Source organism: Hypanus sabinus, chromosome 29, assembly GCF_030144855.1.
Source record: "Hypanus sabinus isolate sHypSab1 chromosome 29, sHypSab1.hap1, whole genome shotgun sequence".
Classification (NCBI taxonomy): Eukaryota; Metazoa; Chordata; class Chondrichthyes; order Myliobatiformes; family Dasyatidae; genus Hypanus; species Hypanus sabinus.
Window position 1 is genome coordinate 1132442 of NC_082734.1, and position 22625 is coordinate 1155066.

The 22625-nt window shown below is 55.4% G+C and overlaps 1 protein-coding gene across 4 annotated transcripts in view; it reads left to right on the forward strand.

Annotated features, from left to right (window-relative positions):
- The window catches only part of LOC132382856 (inactive serine/threonine-protein kinase TEX14-like), a 100968-nt gene that overhangs the window by 33956 nt on the left and 44387 nt on the right, over nt 1-22625 (forward strand). The gene's annotated exons all lie outside the window — the stretch shown is intronic.

Sequence of the window (22625 nt, forward strand, 5' to 3'; positions counted from 1 at the left end):
GCACCGGCAGTGTTAGCGCGGTCTCCCTGTCCACACCGGCAGAGTTAGTGCGGTCTCCCTGTCCACCACACCAGCAGAGTTAGCGCGGTCTCCCTGTCCACACCGGCAGAGTTAGCGCGGTCTCCCTGTCCACCGCACTGGCAGAGTTAGCGCGGTCTCCCTGTCCACCGCACCGGCAGAGTTAGCGCGGTCTCCCTGTCCACCGCACCGGCAGAGTTAGCGCGGTCTCCCTGTCCACACCGGCAGAGTTAGCGCGTTCTCCCTGTCCACCACACCGGCAGAGTTAGCGCGGTCTCCCTGTCCACACCGGCAGAGTTACCGCGGTCTCCCTGTCATACCGGCAGAGTTAGCGCGGTCTCCCTGTCCACCGCACCGGCAGAGTTAGCGCGGTCTCCCTGTCCACCGCACCGGCAGAGTTAGCGCAGTCTCCCTGTCCACCGCACCGGCAGAGTTGGCGCGGTCTCCCTGTCCACACCGGCAGAGTTAGCGCGGTCTCCCTGTCCACCGCACCGGCAGAGTTAGCGCGGTCTCCCTGTCCACCGCACCGGCAGAGTTAGCGCGGTCTCCCTGTCCACCGCACCGGCAGAGTTGGCGCGGTCTCCCTGTCCACCGCACCGGCAGAGTTGGCGCGGTCTCCCTGTCCACCGCACCGGCAGAGTTGGCGCGGTCTCCCTGTCCACACCGGGAGAGTTAGCGCGGTCTCCCTGTCCACACCGGCAGAGTTAGCGCGGTCTTCCTGTCCACACCGGCAGAGTTAGCGGGGTCTCCCTGTCCACACCGGCAGAGTTAACGGGGTCTCCCTGTCCACCACACCGGCAGAGTTAGCGCGGTCTCCCTGTCCACCGCACCGGCAGAGTTAGCGCGGTCTCCCTGTCCACCGCATCGGCAGAGTTAGCGCGGTCTCCCTGTCCACCGCACCGGCAGAGTTAGCGCGGTCTCCCTGTCCACCGCACCGGCAGAGTTTGCGCGGTCTCCCTGTCCACACCGGCAGAGTTTGCGCGGTCTTTCTGTCCACACCGGCAGAGTTAGCGGGGTCTCCCTGTCCACACCGGCAGAGTTAACGGGGTCTCCCTCTCCACCACACCGGCAGAGTTAGCGCCGTCTCCCTGTCCACACCGGCAGAGTTAGCGCCGTCTCCCTGTCCACACCGGCAGAGTTAGCGCGGTCTCCCTGTCCACACCGGCAGAGTTAACGCGGTCTCCCTGTCCACACCGGCAGATTTAGCGCGGTCTCCCTGTCCACACCGGCAGAGTTAGCGCGGTCTCCCTGTCCACACCGGCAGAGTTAGTGCGGTCCCCTTGTCCACCGCACCGGCAGAGTTAGCGCGGTCTCCCTGTCCACACCGGCAGAGTTAGCGCGGTCTCCCTGTCCACACCGGCAGAGTTAGCGCGGTCTCCCTGTCCACACCGGCAGAGTTAGCGCGGACTCCCTGTCCACCACACCGGCAGAGTTAGCGCAGTCTCCCTGTCCACCACACCGGCAGAGTTAGCGCGGTCTCCCTGTCCACCGCACCGGCAGAGTTAGCGCGGTCTCCCTGTCCACCGCACCGGCAGAGTTGGCGCGGTCTCCCTGTCCGCACCGGCAGAGATAGCAGGGTCTCCCTGTCCACACCGGCAGAGTTAGCGCGGTCTCCCTGTCCACACCGGCAGAGTTAGCGCGGTCCCCCTGTCCACACCGGCAGAGTTAGCGCGGTCTCCCTGTCCACCGCACCAGCAGAGTTAGCGCGGTCTCCCTGTCCACACCGGCAGAGTTAGCGCGGTCTTCCTGTCCACACCGGCAGAGTTAGCGGGGTCTCCCTGTCCACACCGGCAGAGTTAACGGGGTCTCCCTCTCCACCACACCGGCAGAGTTAGCGCCGTCTCCCTGTCCACACCGGCAGAGTTAGCGCGGTCTCCCTGTCCACACCGGCAGAGTTAGCGCGGTCTCCCTGTCCACACCGGCAGATTTAGCGCGGTCTCCCTGTCCACACCGGCAGAGTTAGCGCGGTCTCCCTGTCCACACCGGCAGAGTTAGTGCGGTCCCCTTGTCCACCGCACCGGCAGAGTTAGCGCGGTCTCCCTGTCCACACCGGCAGAGTTAGCGCGGTCTCCCTGTCCACCACACCGGCAGAGTTAGCGCGGTCTCCCTGTCCACCACACCGGCAGAGTTAGCGCGGTCTCCCTGTCCACCACACCGGCAGAGTTAGCGCGGTCTCCCTGTCCACACCGGCAGAGTTAGCGCGGTCTCCCTGTCCACACCGGCAGAGTTAGCGCGGTCTCCCTGTCCACACCGGCAGAGTTAGCGCGGTCTCCCTGTCCACACCGGCAGAGTTAGCGCGGTCTCCCTGTCCACACCGGCAGAGTTAGCGCGGACTCCCTGTCCACCACACCGGCAGAGTTAGCGCAGTCTCCCTGTCCACCACACTGGCAGAGTTAGCGCAGTCTCCCTGTCCACCGCACCGGCAGAGTTAGCGCGGTCTCCCTGTCCACCGCACCGGCAGAGTTGGCGCGGTCTCCCTGTCCGCACCGGCAGAGATAGCGCGGTCTCCCTGTCCACCACACCGGCAGAGTTAGCGCGGTCTCCCTGTCCACACCGGCAGAGATAGCAGGGTCTCCCTGTCCACTGCACCAGCAGAGTTAGCGCGGTCTCCCTGTCCACACCGGCAGAGTTAGCGTGGTCTCCCTGTCCACCGCACCAGCAGAGTTAGCGCGGTCTCCCTGTCCACACCGGCAGAGTTAGCAGGGTCTCCCTGTCCACCGCACCAGCAGAGTTAGCGCGGTCTCCCTGTCCACACCGGGAGAGTTAGCGGGGTCTCCCTGTCCACACCGGCAGAGTTAGCGGGGTCTCCCTGTCCACACCGGCAGAGTTAGCGCGGTCTCCCTGTCCACACCGGCAGAGTTAGCGCGGTCTCCCTGTCCACAACACCAGCAGAGATAGCGCGGTCTCCCTGTCCACACCGGCAGAGTTAGCGCGGTCTCCCTGTCACACCGGCAGAGTTAGCGCGGTCTCCCTGTCCACCGCATCGGCAGAGTTAGCGCGGTCTCCCTGTCCACCGCACCGGCAGAGTTAGCGCGGTCTCCCTGTCCACCGCACCGGCAGAGTTTGCGCGGTCTCCCTGTCCACACCGGCAGAGTTAGCGCGGTCTTCCTGTCCACACCGGCAGAGTTAGCGGGGTCTCCCTGTCCACACCGGCAGAGTTAACGGGGTCTCCCTCTGCACCACACCGGCAGAGTTAGCGCCGTCACCCTGTCCACACCGGCAGAGTTAGCGCGGTCTCCCTGTCCACACCGGCAGAGTTAGCGCGGTCTCCCTGTCCACACCGGCAGAGTTAGCGCGGTCTCCCTGTCCACACCGGCAGATTTAGCGCGGTCTCCCTGTCCACACCGGCAGAGTTAGCGCGGTCTCCCTGTCCACACCGGCAGAGTTAGTGCGGTCTCCCTGTCCACACCGGCAGAGTTAGCGCGGTCTCCCTGTCCACACCGGCAGAGTTAGCGCGGTCTCCCTGTCCACTACACCGGCAGAGTTAGCGCGGTCTCCCTGTCCACTACACCGGCAGAGTTAGCGCGGTCTCCCTGTCCACCACACCGGCAGAGTTAGCGCGGTCTCCCTGTCCACTACACCGGCAGAGTTAGCGCGGTCTCCCTGTCCACCACACCGGCAGAGTTAGCGCAGTCTCCCTGTCCACCACACCGGCAGAGTTAGCGCGGTCTCCCTGTCCACCGCACCGGCAGAGTTAGCGCGGTCTCCCTGTCCACCGCACCGGCAGAGTTAGCGCGGTCTCCCTGTCCACACCGGCAGAGTTAGCGCGGTCTCCCTGTCCACACCGGCAGAGTTAGCGCGGTCTCCCTGTCCACACCGGCAGAGTTAGCGCGGTCTCCCTGTCCACACCGGCAGAGTTAGCAGGGTCTCCCTGTCCACCGCACCAGCAGAGTTAGCGCGGTCTCCCTGTCCACACCGGGAGAGTTAGCAGGGTCTCCCTGTCCACCGCACCAGCAGAGTTAGCGCGGTCTCCCTGTCCACACCGGGAGAATTAGCGGGGTCTCCCTGTCCACACCGGCAGAGTTAGCGCGGTCTCCCTGTCCACCGCACCGGCAGAGTTAGCGCGGTCTCCCTGTCCACCACACCAGCAGAGTTAGCGCGGTCTCCCTGTCACACCGGCAGAGTTAGCGGGGTCTCCCTGTCGACCGCACCGGCAGAGTTAGCGCGGTCTCCCTGTCGACCGCACCGGCAGAGTTAGCGCGGTCTCCCTGTCCACCGCACCGGCAGAGTTGGCGCGGTCTCCCTGTCCACACCGGCAGAGTTAGCGCGGTCTCCCTGTCCACCGCACCGGCAGAGTTAGCGCGGTCTCCCTGTCCACCGCACCGGCAGAGTTAGCGCGGTCTCCCTGTCCACCGCACCGGCAGAGTTGGCGCGGTCTCCCTGTCCACCGCACCGGCAGAGTTGGCGCGGTCTCCCTGTCCACCGCACCGGCAGAGTTGGCGCGGTCTCCCTGTCCACACCGGGAGAGTTAGCGCGGTCTCCCTGTCCACACCGGCAGAGTTAGCGCGGTCTTCCTGTCCACACCGGCAGAGTTAGCGGGTTCTCCCTGTCCACCACACCGGCAGAGTTAGCGCGGTCTCCCTGTCCACCACTCCGGCAGAGTTAGCAGGGTCTCCCTGTCCACACCGGCAGAGTTAGCGCGGTCTCCCTGTCCACACCGGCAGAGTTAGCGCGGTCTCCCTGTCCACACCGGCAGAGTTAGCGCGGTCTCCCTGTCCACACCGGCAGAGTTAGCGCGGACTCCCTGTCCACACCGGCAGAGTTAGCGCGGTCTCTCTGTTCACTACACCGGCAGAGTTAGCGCGGTCTCCCTGTCCACCGCACCGGCAGAGTTAGCGCGGTCTCCCTGTCCACCGCACCGGCAGAGTTGGCGCGGTCTCCCTGTCCACACCGGCAGAGTTGGCGCGGTCTCCCTGTCCACCGCACCGGCAGAGTTAGCGCGGTCTCCCTGTCCACCGCACCGGCAGAGACTGCGCGGTCTCCCTGTCCACCGCACCGGCAGAGACTGCGCGGTCTCCCTGTCCACCACACCGGCAGAGTTAGCGCGGTCTCCCTGTCCACCGCACCGGCAGTGTTAGCGCGGTCTCCCTGTCCACACCGGCAGAGTTAGTGCGGTCTCCCTGTCCACCACACCAGCAGAGTTAGCGCGGTCTCCCTGTCCACACCGGCAGAGTTAGCGCGGTCTCCCTGTCCACCGCACTGGCAGAGTTAGCGCGGTCTCCCTGTCCACCGCACCGGCAGAGTTAGCGCGGTCTCCCTGTCCACCGCACCGGCAGAGTTAGCGCGGTCTCCCTGTCCACACCGGCAGAGTTAGCGCGTTCTCCCTGTCCGCCACACCGGCAGAGTTAGCGCGGTCTCCCTGTCCACACCGGCAGAGTTAGCGCGGTCTCCCTGTCCACACCGGCAGAGTTAGTGTGGTCTCCCTGTCCACACCGGCAGAGTTAGCGTGGTCCCCCTGTCCACCGCACCGGCAGAGTTAGCGCGGGTTCCCTGTCCACACCGGCAGAGTTAGCGCGGTCTCCCTGTCCACCACACCGGCAGAGTTAGCGCGGTCTCCCTGTCCACTACACCGGCAGAGGTAGCGCGGTCTCCCTGTCACACCGGCAGAGTTAGCGCGGTCTCCCTGTCCACACCGGCAGAGTTAGCGCGGTCTCCCTGTCCACACCGGCAGAGTTAGCGCGGTCTCCCTGTCCACCACACCGGCAGAGTTAGCGCGGTCTCCCTGTCCACCAGACCGGCAGAGTTAGCGCGGTCTCCCTGTCCACACTGGCAGAGTTAGCGCGGTCTCCCTGTCCACACCGGCAGAGTTAGCGCGGTCTCCCTGTCCACCGCACCGGCAGAGTTAGCGCGGTCTCCCTGTCCACCGCACCGGCAGAGTTGGCGCGGTCTCCCTGTCCACACCGGCAGATTTAGCGCGGTCTCCCTGTCCACCACACCGGCAGAGTTAGCGCGGTCTCCCTGTCCACTACACCGGCAGAGTTAGCGCGGTCTCCCTGTCACACCGGCAGAGTTAGCGCGGTCTCCCTGTCCACACCGGCAGAGTTAGCGCGGTCTCCCTGTCCACCACACCGGCAGAGTTAGCGCGGTCTTCCTGTCCACACCGGCAGAGTTAGCGGGGTCTCCCTGTCCACCACACCGGCAGAGTTAGCGCGGTCTCCCTGTCCACCACACCGGCAGAGTTAGCGCGGTCTCCCTGTCCACACCGGCAGAGTTAGCGCGGTCTCCCTGTCCACACCGGCAGAGTTAGCGCGGTCTCCCTGTCCACACCGGCAGAGTTAGCGCGGTCTCCCTGTCCACACCGGCAGAGTTAGCGCGGACTCCCTGTCCACCACACCGGCAGAGTTAGCGCAGTCTCCCTGTCCACCACACCGGCAGAGTTAGCGCGGTCTCCCTGTCCACCGCACCGGCAGAGTTAGCGCGGTCTCCCTGTCCACCACACCGGCAGAGTTAGCGCAGTCTCCCTGTCCACCGCACCGGCAGAGTTAGCGCGGTCTCCCTGTCCACCGCACCGGCAGAGTTGGCGCGGTCTCCCTGTCCACACCGGCAGAGTTAGCGCGGTCTCCCTGTCCACCGCACCGGCAGAGTTAGCGCGGTCTCCCTGTCCACCGCACCGGCAGAGTTAGCGCGGTCTCCCTGTCCACCGCACCGGCAGAGTTAGCGCGGTCTCCCTGTCCACCACACCGGCAGAGTTAGCGCCGTCTCCCTGTCCACCGCACCGGCAGAGTTAGCGCGGTCTCCCTGTCCACACCGGCAGAGTTAGCAGGGTATCCCTGTCCACCACACCGGCAGAGTTAGTGTGGTCCCCCTGTCCACCGCACCAGCAGAGTTAGCGCGGGTTCCCTGTCCACACCGGCAGAGTTAGCGCGGTCTCCCTGTTCACTACACCGGCAGAGTTAGCGCGGTCTCCCTGTCCACCGCACCGGCAGAGTTAGCGCGGTCTCCCTGTCCACCGCACCGGCAGAGTTGGCGCGGTCTCCCTTCCACACCGGCAGAGTTAGCGCGGTCTCCCTGTCCACCGCACCGGCAGAGTTAGCGCGGTCTCCCTGTCCACCGCACCGGCAGAGACTGCGCGGTCTCCCTGTCCACACCGGCAGAGTTAGCGCGGTCTCCCTGTCCACTACACCGGCAGAGTTAGCGCGGTCTCCCTGTCCACTACACCGGCAGAGTTAGCGCGGTCTCCCTGTCCACCACACCGGCAGAGTTAGCGCGGTCTCCCTGTCCACTACACCGGCAGAGTTAGCGCGGTCTCCCTGTCCACCACACCGGCAGAGTTAGCGCAGTCTCCCTGTCCACCACACCGGCAGAGTTAGCGCGGTCTCCCTGTCCACCGCACCGGCAGAGTTAGCGCGGTCTCCCTGTCCACCGCACCGGCAGAGTTAGCGCGGTCTCCCTGTCCACACCGGCAGAGTTAGCGCGGTCTCCCTGTCCACACCGGCAGAGTTAGCGCGGTCTCCCTGTCCACACCGGCAGAGTTAGCGCGGTCTCCCTGTCCACACCGGCAGAGTTAGCAGGGTCTCCCTGTCCACCGCACCAGCAGAGTTAGCGCGGTCTCCCTGTCCACACCGGGAGAGTTAGCAGGGTCTCCCTGTCCACCGCACCAGCAGAGTTAGCGCGGTCTCCCTGTCCACACCGGGAGAATTAGCGGGGTCTCCCTGTCCACACCGGCAGAGTTAGCGCGGTCTCCCTGTCCACCGCACCGGCAGAGTTAGCGCGGTCTCCCTGTCCACCACACCAGCAGAGTTAGCGCGGTCTCCCTGTCACACCGGCAGAGTTAGCGTGGTCTCCCTGTCGACCGCACCGGCAGAGTTAGCGCGGTCTCCCTGTCGACCGCACCGGCAGAGTTAGCGCGGTCTCCCTGTCCACCGCACCGGCAGAGTTGGCGCGGTCTCCCTGTCCACACCGGCAGAGTTAGCGCGGTCTCCCTGTCCACCGCACCGGCAGAGTTAGCGCGGTCTCCCTGTCCACCGCACCGGCAGAGTTAGCGCGGTCTCCCTGTCCACCGCACCGGCAGAGTTGGCGCGGTCTCCCTGTCCACCGCACCGGCAGAGTTGGCGCGGTCTCCCTGTCCACCGCACCGGCAGAGTTGGCGCGGTCTCCCTGTCCACACCGGGAGAGTTAGCGCGGTCTCCCTGTCCACACCGGCAGAGTTAGCGCGGTCTTCCTGTCCACACCGGCAGAGTTAGCGGGTTCTCCCTGTCCACCACACCGGCAGAGTTAGCGCGGTCTCCCTGTCCACCACTCCGGCAGAGTTAGCAGGGTCTCCCTGTCCACACCGGCAGAGTTAGCGCGGTCTCCCTGTCCACACCGGCAGAGTTAGCGCGGTCTCCCTGTCCACACCGGCAGAGTTAGCGCGGTCTCCCTGTCCACACCGGCAGAGTTAGCGCGGACTCCCTGTCCACACCGGCAGAGTTAGCGCGGTCTCTCTGTTCACTACACCGGCAGAGTTAGCGCGGTCTCCCTGTCCACCGCACCGGCAGAGTTAGCGCGGTCTCCCTGTCCACCGCACCGGCAGAGTTGGCGCGGTCTCCCTGTCCACACCGGCAGAGTTGGCGCGGTCTCCCTGTCCACCGCACCGGCAGAGTTAGCGCGGTCTCCCTGTCCACCGCACCGGCAGAGACTGCGCGGTCTCCCTGTCCACCGCACCGGCAGAGACTGCGCGGTCTCCCTGTCCACCACACCGGCAGAGTTAGCGCGGTCTCCCTGTCCACCGCACCGGCAGTGTTAGCGCGGTCTCCCTGTCCACACCGGCAGAGTTAGTGCGGTCTCCCTGTCCACCACACCAGCAGAGTTAGCGCGGTCTCCCTGTCCACACCGGCAGAGTTAGCGCGGTCTCCCTGTCCACCGCACTGGCAGAGTTAGCGCGGTCTCCCTGTCCACCGCACCGGCAGAGTTAGCGCGGTCTCCCTGTCCACCGCACCGGCAGAGTTAGCGCGGTCTCCCTGTCCACACCGGCAGAGTTAGCGCGTTCTCCCTGTCCGCCACACCGGCAGAGTTAGCGCGGTCTCCCTGTCCACACCGGCAGAGTTAGCGCGGTCTCCCTGTCCACACCGGCAGAGTTAGTGTGGTCTCCCTGTCCACACCGGCAGAGTTAGCGTGGTCCCCCTGTCCACCGCACCGGCAGAGTTAGCGCGGGTTCCCTGTCCACACCGGCAGAGTTAGCGCGGTCTCCCTGTCCACCACACCGGCAGAGTTAGCGCGGTCTCCCTGTCCACTACACCGGCAGAGGTAGCGCGGTCTCCCTGTCACACCGGCAGAGTTAGCGCGGTCTCCCTGTCCACACCGGCAGAGTTAGCGCGGTCTCCCTGTCCACACCGGCAGAGTTAGCGCGGTCTCCCTGTCCACCACACCGGCAGAGTTAGCGCGGTCTCCCTGTCCACCAGACCGGCAGAGTTAGCGCGGTCTCCCTGTCCACACTGGCAGAGTTAGCGCGGTCTCCCTGTCCACACCGGCAGAGTTAGCGCGGTCTCCCTGTCCACCGCACCGGCAGAGTTAGCGCGGTCTCCCTGTCCACCGCACCGGCAGAGTTGGCGCGGTCTCCCTGTCCACACCGGCAGATTTAGCGCGGTCTCCCTGTCCACCACACCGGCAGAGTTAGCGCGGTCTCCCTGTCCACTACACCGGCAGAGTTAGCGCGGTCTCCCTGTCACACCGGCAGAGTTAGCGCGGTCTCCCTGTCCACACCGGCAGAGTTAGCGCGGTCTCCCTGTCCACCACACCGGCAGAGTTAGCGCGGTCTTCCTGTCCACACCGGCAGAGTTAGCGGGGTCTCCCTGTCCACCACACCGGCAGAGTTAGCGCGGTCTCCCTGTCCACCACACCGGCAGAGTTAGCGCGGTCTCCCTGTCCACACCGGCAGAGTTAGCGCGGTCTCCCTGTCCACACCGGCAGAGTTAGCGCGGTCTCCCTGTCCACACCGGCAGAGTTAGCGCGGTCTCCCTGTCCACACCGGCAGAGTTAGCGCGGACTCCCTGTCCACCACACCGGCAGAGTTAGCGCAGTCTCCCTGTCCACCACACCGGCAGAGTTAGCGCGGTCTCCCTGTCCACCGCACCGGCAGAGTTAGCGCGGTCTCCCTGTCCACCACACCGGCAGAGTTAGCGCAGTCTCCCTGTCCACCGCACCGGCAGAGTTAGCGCGGTCTCCCTGTCCACCGCACCGGCAGAGTTGGCGCGGTCTCCCTGTCCACACCGGCAGAGTTAGCGCGGTCTCCCTGTCCACCGCACCGGCAGAGTTAGCGCGGTCTCCCTGTCCACCGCACCGGCAGAGTTAGCGCGGTCTCCCTGTCCACCGCACCGGCAGAGTTAGCGCGGTCTCCCTGTCCACCACACCGGCAGAGTTAGCGCCGTCTCCCTGTCCACCGCACCGGCAGAGTTAGCGCGGTCTCCCTGTCCACACCGGCAGAGTTAGCAGGGTATCCCTGTCCACCACACCGGCAGAGTTAGTGTGGTCCCCCTGTCCACCGCACCAGCAGAGTTAGCGCGGGTTCCCTGTCCACACCGGCAGAGTTAGCGCGGTCTCCCTGTTCACTACACCGGCAGAGTTAGCGCGGTCTCCCTGTCCACCGCACCGGCAGAGTTAGCGCGGTCTCCCTGTCCACCGCACCGGCAGAGTTGGCGCGGTCTCCCTTCCACACCGGCAGAGTTAGCGCGGTCTCCCTGTCCACCGCACCGGCAGAGTTAGCGCGGTCTCCCTGTCCACCGCACCGGCAGAGACTGCGCGGTCTCCCTGTCCACCGCACCGGCAGAGACTGCGCGGTCTCCCTGTCCACCGCACCGGCAGAGTTAGCGCGGTCTCCCTGTCCACCGCACCGGCAGTGTTAGCGCGGTCTCCCTGTCCACACCTGCAGAGTTAGTGCGGTCTCCCTGTCCACCACACCGGCAGAGTTAGCGCGGTCTCCCTGTCCACACCGGCAGAGTTAGCGCGGTCTCCCTGTCCACCGCACTGGCAGAGTTAGCGCGGTCTCCCTGTCCACCGCACCGGCAGAGTTAGCGCGGTCTCCCTGTCCACCGCACCGGCAGAGTTAGCGCGGTCTCCCTGTCCACACCGGCAGAGTTAGTGTGGTCCCCCTGTCCACCGCACCGGCAGAGTTAGCGCGTTCTCCCTGTCCACACCGGCAGAGTTAGCGCGGTCTCCCTGTCCACCACACCGGCAGAGTTAGCGCGGTCTCCCTGTCCACTACACCGGCAGAGTTAGCGCGGTCTGCCTGTCACACCGGCAGAGTTAGCGCGGTCTCCCTGTCCACCACACCGGCAGAGTTAGCGCGGTCTCCCTGTCCACCAGACCGGCAGAGTTAGCGCGGTCTCCCTGTCCACACTGGCAGAGTTAGCGCGGTCTCCCTGTCCACACCGGCAGAGTTAGCGCGGTCTCCCTGTCCACCGCACCGGCAGAGTTAGCGCGGTCTCCCTGTCCACCGCACCGGCAGAGTTGGCGCGGTCTCCCTGTCCACACCGGCAGAGTTAGCGCAGTCTCCCTGTCCACCACACCGGCAGAGTTAGCGCGGTCTCCCTGTCCACTACACCGGCAGAGTTAGCGCGGTCTCCCTGTCACACCGGCAGAGTTAGCACGGTCTCCCTGTCCACACCGGCAGAGTTAGCGCGGTCTCCCTGTCCACCACTCCGGCAGAGTTAGCGCGGTCTCCCTGTCCACCAGACCGGCAGAGTTAGCGCGGTCTCCCTGTCCACACTGGCAGAGTTAGCGCGGTCTCCCTGTCCACACCGGCAGAGTTAGCGCGGTCTCCCTGTCCACCGCACCGGCAGAGTTAGCGCGGTCTCCCTGTCCACCGCACCGGCAGAGTTGGCGCGGTCTCCCTGTCCACACCGGCAGAGTTAGCGCGGTCTCCCTGTCCACCGCACCGGCAGAGTTAGCGCGGTCTCCCTGTCCACCGCACCGGCAGAGTTAGCGCGGTCTCCCTGTCCACCGCACTGGCAGAGTTAGCGCGGTCTCCCTGTCCACCGCACCGGCAGAGTTAGCGCGGTCTCCCTGTCCACCGCACCGGCAGAGTTAGCGCGGTCTCCCTGTCCACCGCACCGGCAGAGTTAGCGCGGTCTCCCTGTCCACACCGGCAGAGTTAGTGCGGTCTCCCTGTCCACCACACCGGCAGAGTTAGCGCGGTCTCCCTGTCCACACCGGCAGAGTTAGCGCGGTCTCCCTGTCCACACCGGCAGAGTTAGCGCGGTCTCCCTGTCCACCACACTGGCCGAGTTAGTGCTGTCTCCCTGACCACCGCACCGGCAGAGTTAGTGCGGTCAGGAGCAAGTTACAACTTGTGATTCAGCTGGGAGCTCAGAGAATTCGACCGTGTAGGTAGGATTTAAGCCTACCTGGTCAATACCTGTGGAGGAGGGGGAACTGCGCAGGCGCACTTTAAAAGGCGGGACTTCTTTTCAGAGCGGGCAGCGGAGTCCGTGGAAGCAGAGTCCTGGGATTTGGCTAAGTGGGCTTCGGCGTAAGGGGACTTCGGTAAGCCTGTGTGATTGCTCGCTGAGGGGAGGAAGGTAAGGTCGCTAGGTGCTTTTTAGACTTATTCTATTAATCCAGTTCAGCTATGGGGGAGACAGTCAGAGCAGTGGTGTGCTCCGTATGCAGTATGTGGGAGGTCAGGGTCAACACAGTTGTCCCTGATGACTACCTGCAAGAGGTGCGTCCAGCTGCAGCTCCTATCAGCCCAAGTTAGGGAGTTGGAGCAGGAGCTGGATGAACTACGGATCATTCGGGAGGCAGAAGCAGAGATAGATAGGAGTTATCAGGAGGTAGTCACACCAAAAATCCAAGAAGTAGGCAGATGGGTGACGGTCCAGAGAGGCAGGGGGAGCAGGCAGAGAGAGCAGAGCACCCCTGCGGCTATTCCCATTAACAATAAGTATACCGTACTGGATACTGTTGATGGGGATGACCTACCAGGAATGAGTTTTAGTGGTCCTGCCTCTGGCACAGAGGTTGAACCCTCAACTAGAAAGGGGAGGAGGGAAGAGAAGAGAGCGATAGTTTTAGGGGATTCTATAGTTAGGGGGGCAGATAGGAGATTTTGTGGGGCAGATCGGGAGTCTCGGATGGTATGTTGCCTCCCTGGTGCCAGGGTCCGGGACATCTCAGATCGGGTGCAGGCTATTCTTGAGAGTGAGGGCATGAACCCAGATGTAGTGGTCCATGTAGGGACCAACGATGTAGGTAAGGTGAGTGAGGGGGTCCTGCTCAGAGAGTTCAGGGAGTTAGGAGTGAAGCTGAAAGGTAGGACCTCCAGGGTGACAATCTCGGGATTGCTACCTGTGCCACGTGCGAGTGAGGCGAAGAATAGAATGATTATGCACATTAATACGAGGCTGAGAGCATGGTGCAGGAAGGAAGGGTTCAGGTTTTTGGATAATTGGTCTTGGTTCCAGGGACATTGGGATTTGTTTCGAAGGGACGGTCTACATCTGAACCGGAGGGGTACTAACACTCTTGCAGGAGTGTTTGCCAGTGCTGCTCGGGGGGGTTTAAACTAGATGTGCAGGGGGCAGGGATCCAGATCCAGAGGGTTGGTCAGAAGAAGCATGGGGTTAAATGTGTACAAGGTTTGGGTGATCTTGAGAAGGTCATCAAAATTCAGGGTGCAATTAGCCCGATGGAAGTTCAAGGAGCTGGGTTAGGTACAGTAGACAGTGTTTTTGGCAAAGAGAGGAGGAATGGGCTAAGAATTCTATACTTGAATGCGCGTAGTGTCAGAAAGACATGCGCGTAAGACAGATGAGCTTGAAGCTCAGATGAAAATGGGGAACTACGATATTGTTGGGATAACGGAGACATGGCTGCAAGGGGATCAGGCCTGGGAATTGAGTGTACCAGGGTATACGTGCTATCGTAGAGACAGAAATATGGGAAGAGGGGGTGGGGTGGCCCTGTTGGTGAGGAATGAGATTCAGTCCTTAGCAAGAGGTGACTTGGGAACAGGGGAAGTAGAGTCTGTGTGGATTGAGCTGAGGAACAGTAAGGGTAAAAAGACCCTAATGGGTGTTGTGTACAGGCCCCCAAACAGTAGCGTGGATATTGGGTACAAGTTGATTAGGGAGTTAACATTGGCATGTGCTAAAGGTAATGCAGTCGTTATGGGAGATTTCAACATGCAGGTGAACTGGGAGAATCAGGTAGGTGCTGGACCCCAGGATAGGGAGTTTGTGGAGTGTCTAAGGGATGTATTTTTGGATCAGCTTGTGCTTGAGCCAACCAGGAACGAGGCTATTTTGGACTTGGTGATGTGTAATGAACAGGAATTGATAAGTGATCTTGAAGAAAAGGAGCCATTAGGAAGTAGTGATCATAACATGATAAGTTTTTATCTACAATTTGAGAGGGATAAGGGCAGATCAGAGGTGTCAGTGTTGAAATTAAATAAAGGAGACTACGGAGCCATGAGGGAAGAGCTGGCCAAAGTTAAAAGGGCGGATGCCCTGGCAGGAAAGACAGTGGATCAGCAGTGGCAGATATTCTTGGGCATAATACAAAAGATGCAAAAGCAGTTCATTCCAATGAGGAGGAAGGATTCAAAGAGGGGGAAGGGGCCACAGTGGTTGACAAAGGAAGTCAGAGATTGTATAGCATTAAAGAAAAAGAAGTATGACAGGGCTAAGATTAGTGGGAATACAGATGATTGGGAAAGTTTTAAGGAACAGCAGATCTTAACTAAAAAAGCAATACGGAGAGAAAAAATCAGGTATGAGCTCAGTCTAGCCAGGAATATAAAAGGGGATAGCAAAAGCTTTTTTAGCTATGTGAAGAGAAAGAAGATAGTTAAGAACAATGTTGGCCCCTTGAAGAATGAATTGGGAGAAATTGTTATGGGAAACAGGGAAATGGCAACAGAATTTAATGCGTACTTTAGATCTGTCTTCACCAGGGAGGACACAAGCAATCTCCCAGATGTATGGATGGGCCAGGGTCATAAGATATCAGAGGAATTGAGACAGATTGACATTAGGAAAGAAACTGTGATGAGTAGACTGGTAGGACTGAAGGCTAATAAATCCCCGGGTCCAGATGGTCTGCATCCGAGGGTTCTAAAAGAGGTGGCTCAGGAAATTGGGGATGCATTGGTAATCATTTTCCAATGTTCCTTAGATTCAGGATCAGTTCCTGAAGATTGGAGAGTGGCTAATGTTATCCCACTTTTCAAGAAGGGAGGGAAGGAGAAAACGGAGAACTATCGCCCTGTTAGCCTAATGTCAGTCGTGGGGAAGATGCTTGAGTCCATTATTAAGGACGAAATAGTGGCACATCTTGATGGCAGAAATAGGATTAGGCCGAGCCAGCATGGATTTACCCAGGGCAAATCATGCTTGACTAATCTGTTGGAGTTTTTTGAGGGGTGTAACAAGGATGGTAGACGAGGGTAAGCCAGTGGATGTTGTGTACCTAGATTTTCAGAAGGCATTCGATAAGGTGCCACATAGGAGATTGGTGAGTAAAGTCAGAGCTCATGGCATTGGGGGCAGGGTTTCAACATGGATAGAAAACTGGTTGGCAGATAGAAAGCAAAGGGTAGCAGTGAATGGGTGTTTCTCGGACTGGCTGGAGGTGACTAGTGGGGTACCACAGGGCTCTGTATTGGGACCACAGCTCTTTACGATTTATGTCAGTGATTTAGATGAGAGCATTGAAAACTATATCAGCAAGTTTGCTGACGATACTAAACTGGGTGGCAGTGTGACATGCGAAGAGGACATTAGGAGAATACAGGGAGACTTGGATAGGCTGGGTGAGTGGGCAGATATTGGCAGATGTCATTCAATGTGAATAAATGTGAAGTTATCCACTTTGGAAGCAGGAACAAGAGGGCAGAGTATTGTCTGAATGGTGTAGAGTTAGGTAAGGGAGAAACGCAAAGAGACCTAGGAGTCCTAGTTCACTAGTCAATGAAGGTGAATGAACAAGTGCAACAGGCAGTGAAGAGGGCAAATGGAATGTTGGCCTTTGTTACAAGGGGAATTGAGTACAAGAGCAAGGATGTCCTTATGCATTTATACAGGGCCCTGGTGAGACCACACCTGGAATATTGTGTACAGTTTTGGTCTCCAGGTTTAAGGAAGGACATACTGGCAATTGAGGAAGTGCAGCGTAGATTCACTAGGTTGATTCCTGGGATGGCAGGGCTGTCTTACGCAGAGAGATTGGTGAGATTGGGCTTGTACACGCTGGAATTGAGGAGATTTGAGAGGGGGTCTGATTGAAACGTTTAAGATAATTAAAGGATTTGATAGGATTGAGGCAGGAAATATGTTCCAGATGTTGGGAGAGTCCAGTACCAGAGGGCATGGATTGAGAATAAGAGGTCAGTTATTTAAAACAGAGTTGAGGAAGAGCTTCTTCTCCCAGAGAGTTGTGGAGGTGTGGAATGTATTGCCTCGGAAGATGGTGGAGGCCAATTCTCTGGATGCTTTCAAGAAGGAGCTAGATAGATATCTGATGGATAGGGGAATCAAGGGATATGGGGACAAGGCAGGGACTGGGTATTGATAGTGAATGATCAGCCATGATCTCAAAATGGCGGTGCAGACTCAAGGGTCCGAATGGTCTACTTCTGCACCTATTGTCTATTGTCTATTGTCTCCCTGTCCACACCGGCAGAGTTAGCGCAGTCTCCCTGTCCACACCGGCAGAGTTAGCGCGGTCTCCCGGTCCGCACCGGCAGAGTTAGCGCGGTCTCCCTGTCCACACCGGCAGAGTTAGCGCAGACTCCCTGTCCGCACCGGCAGAGTTAGCGCGGTCTCCCTGTCCACCGCACCGGCAGAGTTAGCGCGGTCTCCCTGTCCACACCGGCAGAGTTAGCGCGGTCTCCCCGTCCACACCGGCAGAGTTAGCGCGGTCTCCCCGTCCGCACCGGCAGAGTTAGCGCGGTCTCCCCGTCCGCACCGGCAGAGTTAGCGCGGTCTCCCCGTCCGCACCGGCAGAGTTAGCGCGGTCTCCCCGTCCGCACCGGCAGAGTTAGCGCGGTCTCCCCGTCCGCACCGGCAGAGTTAGCGCGGTCTCCCCGTCCGCACCGGCAGAGTTAGCGCGGTCTCCCCGTCCGCACCGGCAGAGTTAGCGCGGTCTCCCCGTCCGCACCGGCAGAGTTAGCGCGGTCTCCCCGTCCGCACCGGCAGAGTTAGCGCGGTCTCCCCGTCCGCACCGGCAGAGTTGGTGCGGTCTCCCCGTCCGCACCGGCAGAGTTGGTGCGGTCCCCCCCGTCCGCACCGGCAGAGTTGGTGCGGTCTCCCAGTCCGCACCGGCAGAGTTGGTGCGGTCTCCCCGTCCGCACCGGCAGAGTTGGTGCGGTCTCCCCGTCCGCACCGGCAGAGTTGGTGCGGTCTCCTGTCCGCACCGGCAGAGTTGGTGTGGTCTCCTGTCCGCACCGGCAGAGTTGGTGTGGTCTCCTGTCCGCACCGGCAGAGTTGGTGTGGTCTCCTGTCCGCACCGGCAGAGTTGGTGTGGTCTCCTGTCCGCACCGGCAGAGTTGGTGTGGTCTCCTGTCCGCACCGGCAGAGTTGGTGTGGTCTCCCAGTCCACACCAGTAGAGTTAGTGTTGTCTCCCAGTCCACACCAGCAGGTAGCAAACATAACTACTAACAGTTCTGCTAAATCTACTCTTTTGGGACAATGATCACTGCAGTGCAAAGCCTGTAATTTCCCACTTTTGAACTTTCTGTGTGAGTGTGATTTTGTGGTATATATTTGACGAGCTGGACTCTGAAAAGTACAGGTAAGGCCACTGTGGCCTTTACTGGAGAGGACTTGGGGCCAGACTGACTTGTGGGGCCCAAACCTGAGAGCAGATAACGAACAGATGTTTAACCCATTTAAGACACCGAGCCAGATTAAAAGAGATTAAGGCGTCGAGACTGATGGTGAAGGACAAACCAGTGTTCAGCTCACTACTCAGGAGGGTTTACTCACCTGGCTTCACAGCCATGATGTGTAACTGTCTTTGTGGTTTGTGCTTGTTTTTGTGAATTCATTGTGATTCTTTGTTTTGCGGTTTTCTGTGAGGAGATGAATCTCCAAATTGTACCTTATATGGTATGGTATATCTACTTTGAACTTTGAACTGTGAACTAATAATGTACTCCACCAGCAATCTAACCCTTCCCTGCCACGTCGCCCTCCTTTTTTCTATCCATCCTGTGCCTATCTCAGAGTCTTAAATATCTGTAATTTATCTGCCACTACTACCACCTCTGGTTCTACACAACCAGCACTCTTTTGTGTCAAAAACAAATGTAACTGAATCTCCCCCACAAACTTTCTTCCAATCACCTTAAAAGGATTCCTCTGGTATTGGCCATTGCCACCCTGGGAAATTGTCTCTGGCTGTCCACTCGATCTAGACCAGGGGTTCCCAATCTGGGGTGCCTGCACCCCCAGGAGAGTGGCTTGTGTGCTTGAGTGACAAGTCACGAGTCGTCACTCAGCCAGCTGCCAGTGTGCCTTGAGAAGTAGTAGTGACAAATTATTTCATATTCCGCTGGTAAAAGAAAACAAAGATATTCAGATATAGCTTTATTGGTGGATAAAATTAAAGAAATTGATAAGATTTATTCCGTTACTCCTACCAAAGAACTTTATAAGAAGAGAGTTGAGCTTCAAATGGAACATAGTTTATTATTATCTTCTTCAACTGAGAATCAATTAATTAAGACTAGGGCTCAATTTTATATTCATAGTGATCGAACTGGTAAATTGTTAGCTAATCAATTAAAAGCTATTTCGACTAAGCGACAAATTATTAAAATTCGTAAACAAGACGGTAATTTAACTACTGATTATAAAGAAATCAATAACACTTTTCAAGATTTTTATAAATCTTTATATCAATCAGAATTTGACGGTGACCGGTTTACGATGGATAATTTTTTTAATAACTTGAATATTCCTAAACTGATAGATGAAGATTGTAGCTTGCTTGATGCTCCTATTTCTATGGATGAAATAAGAGAGGTTATCTCATCAATGAATTCAGGGAAAGCTCCTGGTCCCGATGGTTTTATTGTAGAATTTTTTAAAACTTTTTCTTTATTGCTTTCTCCTTGGCTATGTGAAATCTTTAATGATGCGTTTGTTAAGAAGAGACTACCTCAATCGTTTTATGAAGCTACTATCTCTCTAATTCTTAAAAAAGATAAAGATCCTACTTTATGTGCATCTTATCGCCCTATTTCATTATTAAATGTAGACTCTAAGATTCTTACAAAAATTTTAGCCATTAGATTAGAAAAGGTATTACCACAGATTATTTCAGAAGATCAAACTGGTTTTATTAGGAATCGGTATTCCTTTTTTAATATTAGAAAATTGATTAATATAATTTATACTTCATCACCTACAACCCCAGAATGTGTTATTTCATTAGATGCTGAAAAAGCCTTTGATAGAGTGGAATGGACATATTTATTTAATGCATTGAGAAATTTTAATTTTAGTCCTAATTTTATATCATGGATTAAATTAATATATTATAAACCTGTTGCTTCTGTTCTTACAAATAATTATAGATCCTCTTTTTTTCAATTATCTCGTGGTACGAGACAAGGTTGTCCTTTAAGTCCTTTATTATTTAATATTGCATTAGAACCTTTAGCTATTGCTATTCGTGAGTCTCCTAATATTTTTGGTATTACCCGTAATGAGAAGTTATACAAATTATCGCTTTATGCTGATGATTTGTTGTTATATATTTCTAATCCTAGTAGGTCTATTCCTGCTATTTTATCCTTGTTGGCTCAATTTGGTAGCTTTTCTGGTTATAAGCTAAACTTAGATAAGAGTGAGTTATTCCCTTTAAACGCGCAAACCTTATTGAGTGATAGGATGCCATTTAAAGTTGTTACTGATAACTTTATCTATTTAGGTATAAAAATCACCAAGAAATATAAAGATTTATTTGGACTGAATTTTTTACCTATGCTTCATCAAATTCAACAACTTACTATAAGATGGTCTCCCTTATTTTTATCATTAGTTGGTCGGATTAATGCTATTAAAATGATGATTTTACCGAAATTTTTATATTTATTCCAAGCTTTACCAATTTTTATTCCTAAATCTTTTTTTGATAATATTGATTCAAAAATTTCCTCATTTGTGTGGCAAAATAAAAATCCTAGGTTAAGCAAACGGCAATTACAAAAGTCTAAAAAAGATGGTGGTCTAGCTTTACCTAACTTTAGATTTTATTATTGGGCGAATAATATTCGTAACCTAATGTACTGGAAACTAGATTTGGATTCACCTGTGTGCCCACAGTGGGTAAATTTGGAATGTAGTGAGGTTAAGGGATATTCTATATTTTCCGTTCTTGGTTCTTTTCTTCCTATTGATTTAGCCAAATTCAATAAACAGATATCTAACCCTGTTGTTAAACATACACTACGAATTTGGTTTCAATTTCGCAAATTCTTTAATCTGAAAAACTTTGCTTTGGACAGCCCTATTTTATGTAATTTTTTTTTCAAACCTTCATTGACAGATCAAGCTTTTAGTATATGGAAAAGGAAAGGTATAAAATGTTTTCGTGATCTTTTTTTTGAAGGTATTTTGATGTCTTTTGATCAACTATCCAACAAATTTGAATTACCTAAATCTAATTTTTTTAGATACTTACAAATTAGAAATTTCTTACATAAAATTCTTCCGTCTTTTCCTAATTCAACTCCATCGGATTTTTCAGATTTGATTTTTACTTTTAATCCTTGTCAGAAGGGATTAGTAGCTTTTATTTATAACATGATTATGAAGATACAGCCAGAAATATCGGATAGAATTAGACAAGAATGGGAAAAAGAACTTCGATGTAATATATCAACAGATAAATGGGAAAAAATTTTACAAATGGTTAATTCCTCTTCTATTTGTGCTAAACATGCTTTAATACAATTTAAAATTGTACATAGAGCTTATATGTCTAAAGATAAGCTTGCCCGATTTTACTCGCATATTAATCCTCAATGTGACAGATGTCACTTAGAAGTGGCTTCATTGACTCACATGTTTTGGACATGTCCCATTTTACATAACTATTGGAAGGACATTTTTGATGTCATTTCCTCAGTATGGAATATCGATTTACAACCCCATTTTATTACTGCAATTTTCGGTATACCAAATGAAGATGGCAATCAGCTTTCCCCTTCAATCAGACGAATGATTGCCTTTGTAACATTAATTGCCAGAAGGTCTATATTACAAAACTGGAAAGAAGTAAATCCTCCTACTACATTTCAGTGGTTCTCTCAAACCATTTCTTATTTGAGTTTGGAAAAAATCAGAAGCACTATCTTTGATTCTTCAATTAAATTTGAAGAAACCTGGGGACCATTTATTCGACACTTTCATATGAATTAATTTGGCCTATTTCAGATCCTTTTCTCTACTTATCCTTGTTCAGGTATGGAGTTCCGGAGTTCTTTTCTTGACACCTTTATATATTTATAAAGTGCTATTATTGCCCATGTTAGTTTAGTTTAGTATTTTTTTTTCAATATATATTTTTTCTCATATATAATTTCAATTTTTTTTTTCGATGATTATTTTTGTTTTTTTTTTCATATATATTTATAAAGACTTGATTGATTTATGTACCTTTTGTCGATTGATGTTTAATAGGATATTATTACCCTATTACTAATGTAATTTCAAGTTTATTGAATTTGTAATCTGTTCATTATTATGTGTTGTTTTTTTTTTATATATGAAATTTAATAAAGAGATTGAAAAAGAAAGAAAGAGAAGTAGTAGTAACATTTGTTCCAAGCACACTCCAGTCTCCCACTGCCCGAGTCAGCATTGAGGATTCTTACACCTCAGAGTTGAGGAGTGTCATCAATTTACTGTTTACAATTTTTTCTGAATAAATTAGAATCTAATTGCTCAATTTATATTTGCATTTTATGCACTGAGTTAAAAGCTTATTTTTTAAAGTTAATTTGTTCACCCGCAGTATTGTATGTGGTTCAAAAATTAGAAATTAGACTTCTTCATATTCAAATGTGATATTACTTTTGTAGGGGGTGCGAACATTAATCAAACATTTCCTAGGGGTGTGGGGCATAGAAAAGGTTGGGAACCACTGATCTGGACTCTCATCATCTTATACACCTCTGTCAAATTACCTCTCTGTGGTGACATGACGGAGTGTGGTCTGACCAGGGTTTTATAGAGCTGCAACATTACCTTGTGGCTTTTGAACTCAAACCCCCCACCGACTAAAGAAGATCAACACTCTGTACACCTTCTCAACAATTCTGTCAATTGCCCTCTAACTTTCGAGGGATCTGTGGTTGTGAACCCCAGGATTTCTCTGTTCCTCCACACTGTGGAATCCTGCCATTAAGCTTGTATTCTGCCTTGATGTTCGACCTTCTAAAGTGAATCACTTACACGTTTCTGGATTGAACTCCACCTGCCATTCCTCAGCCCAGCTGACTTGACAGTGAGGGACCCCCATTCACATCCCCCCAGGAAAGGGATTTGTGCAGACCATGATAACCCCATCCCAGCCAAACAGCTTAGAGGTTGAGAGAGAGTGAGAAAGTAAGTGTGTCTGTCTGTGGGGGGGGGGGGGGGGGCGGTAATCGATGAGATGTTTTGGATAGTGGGGCTGT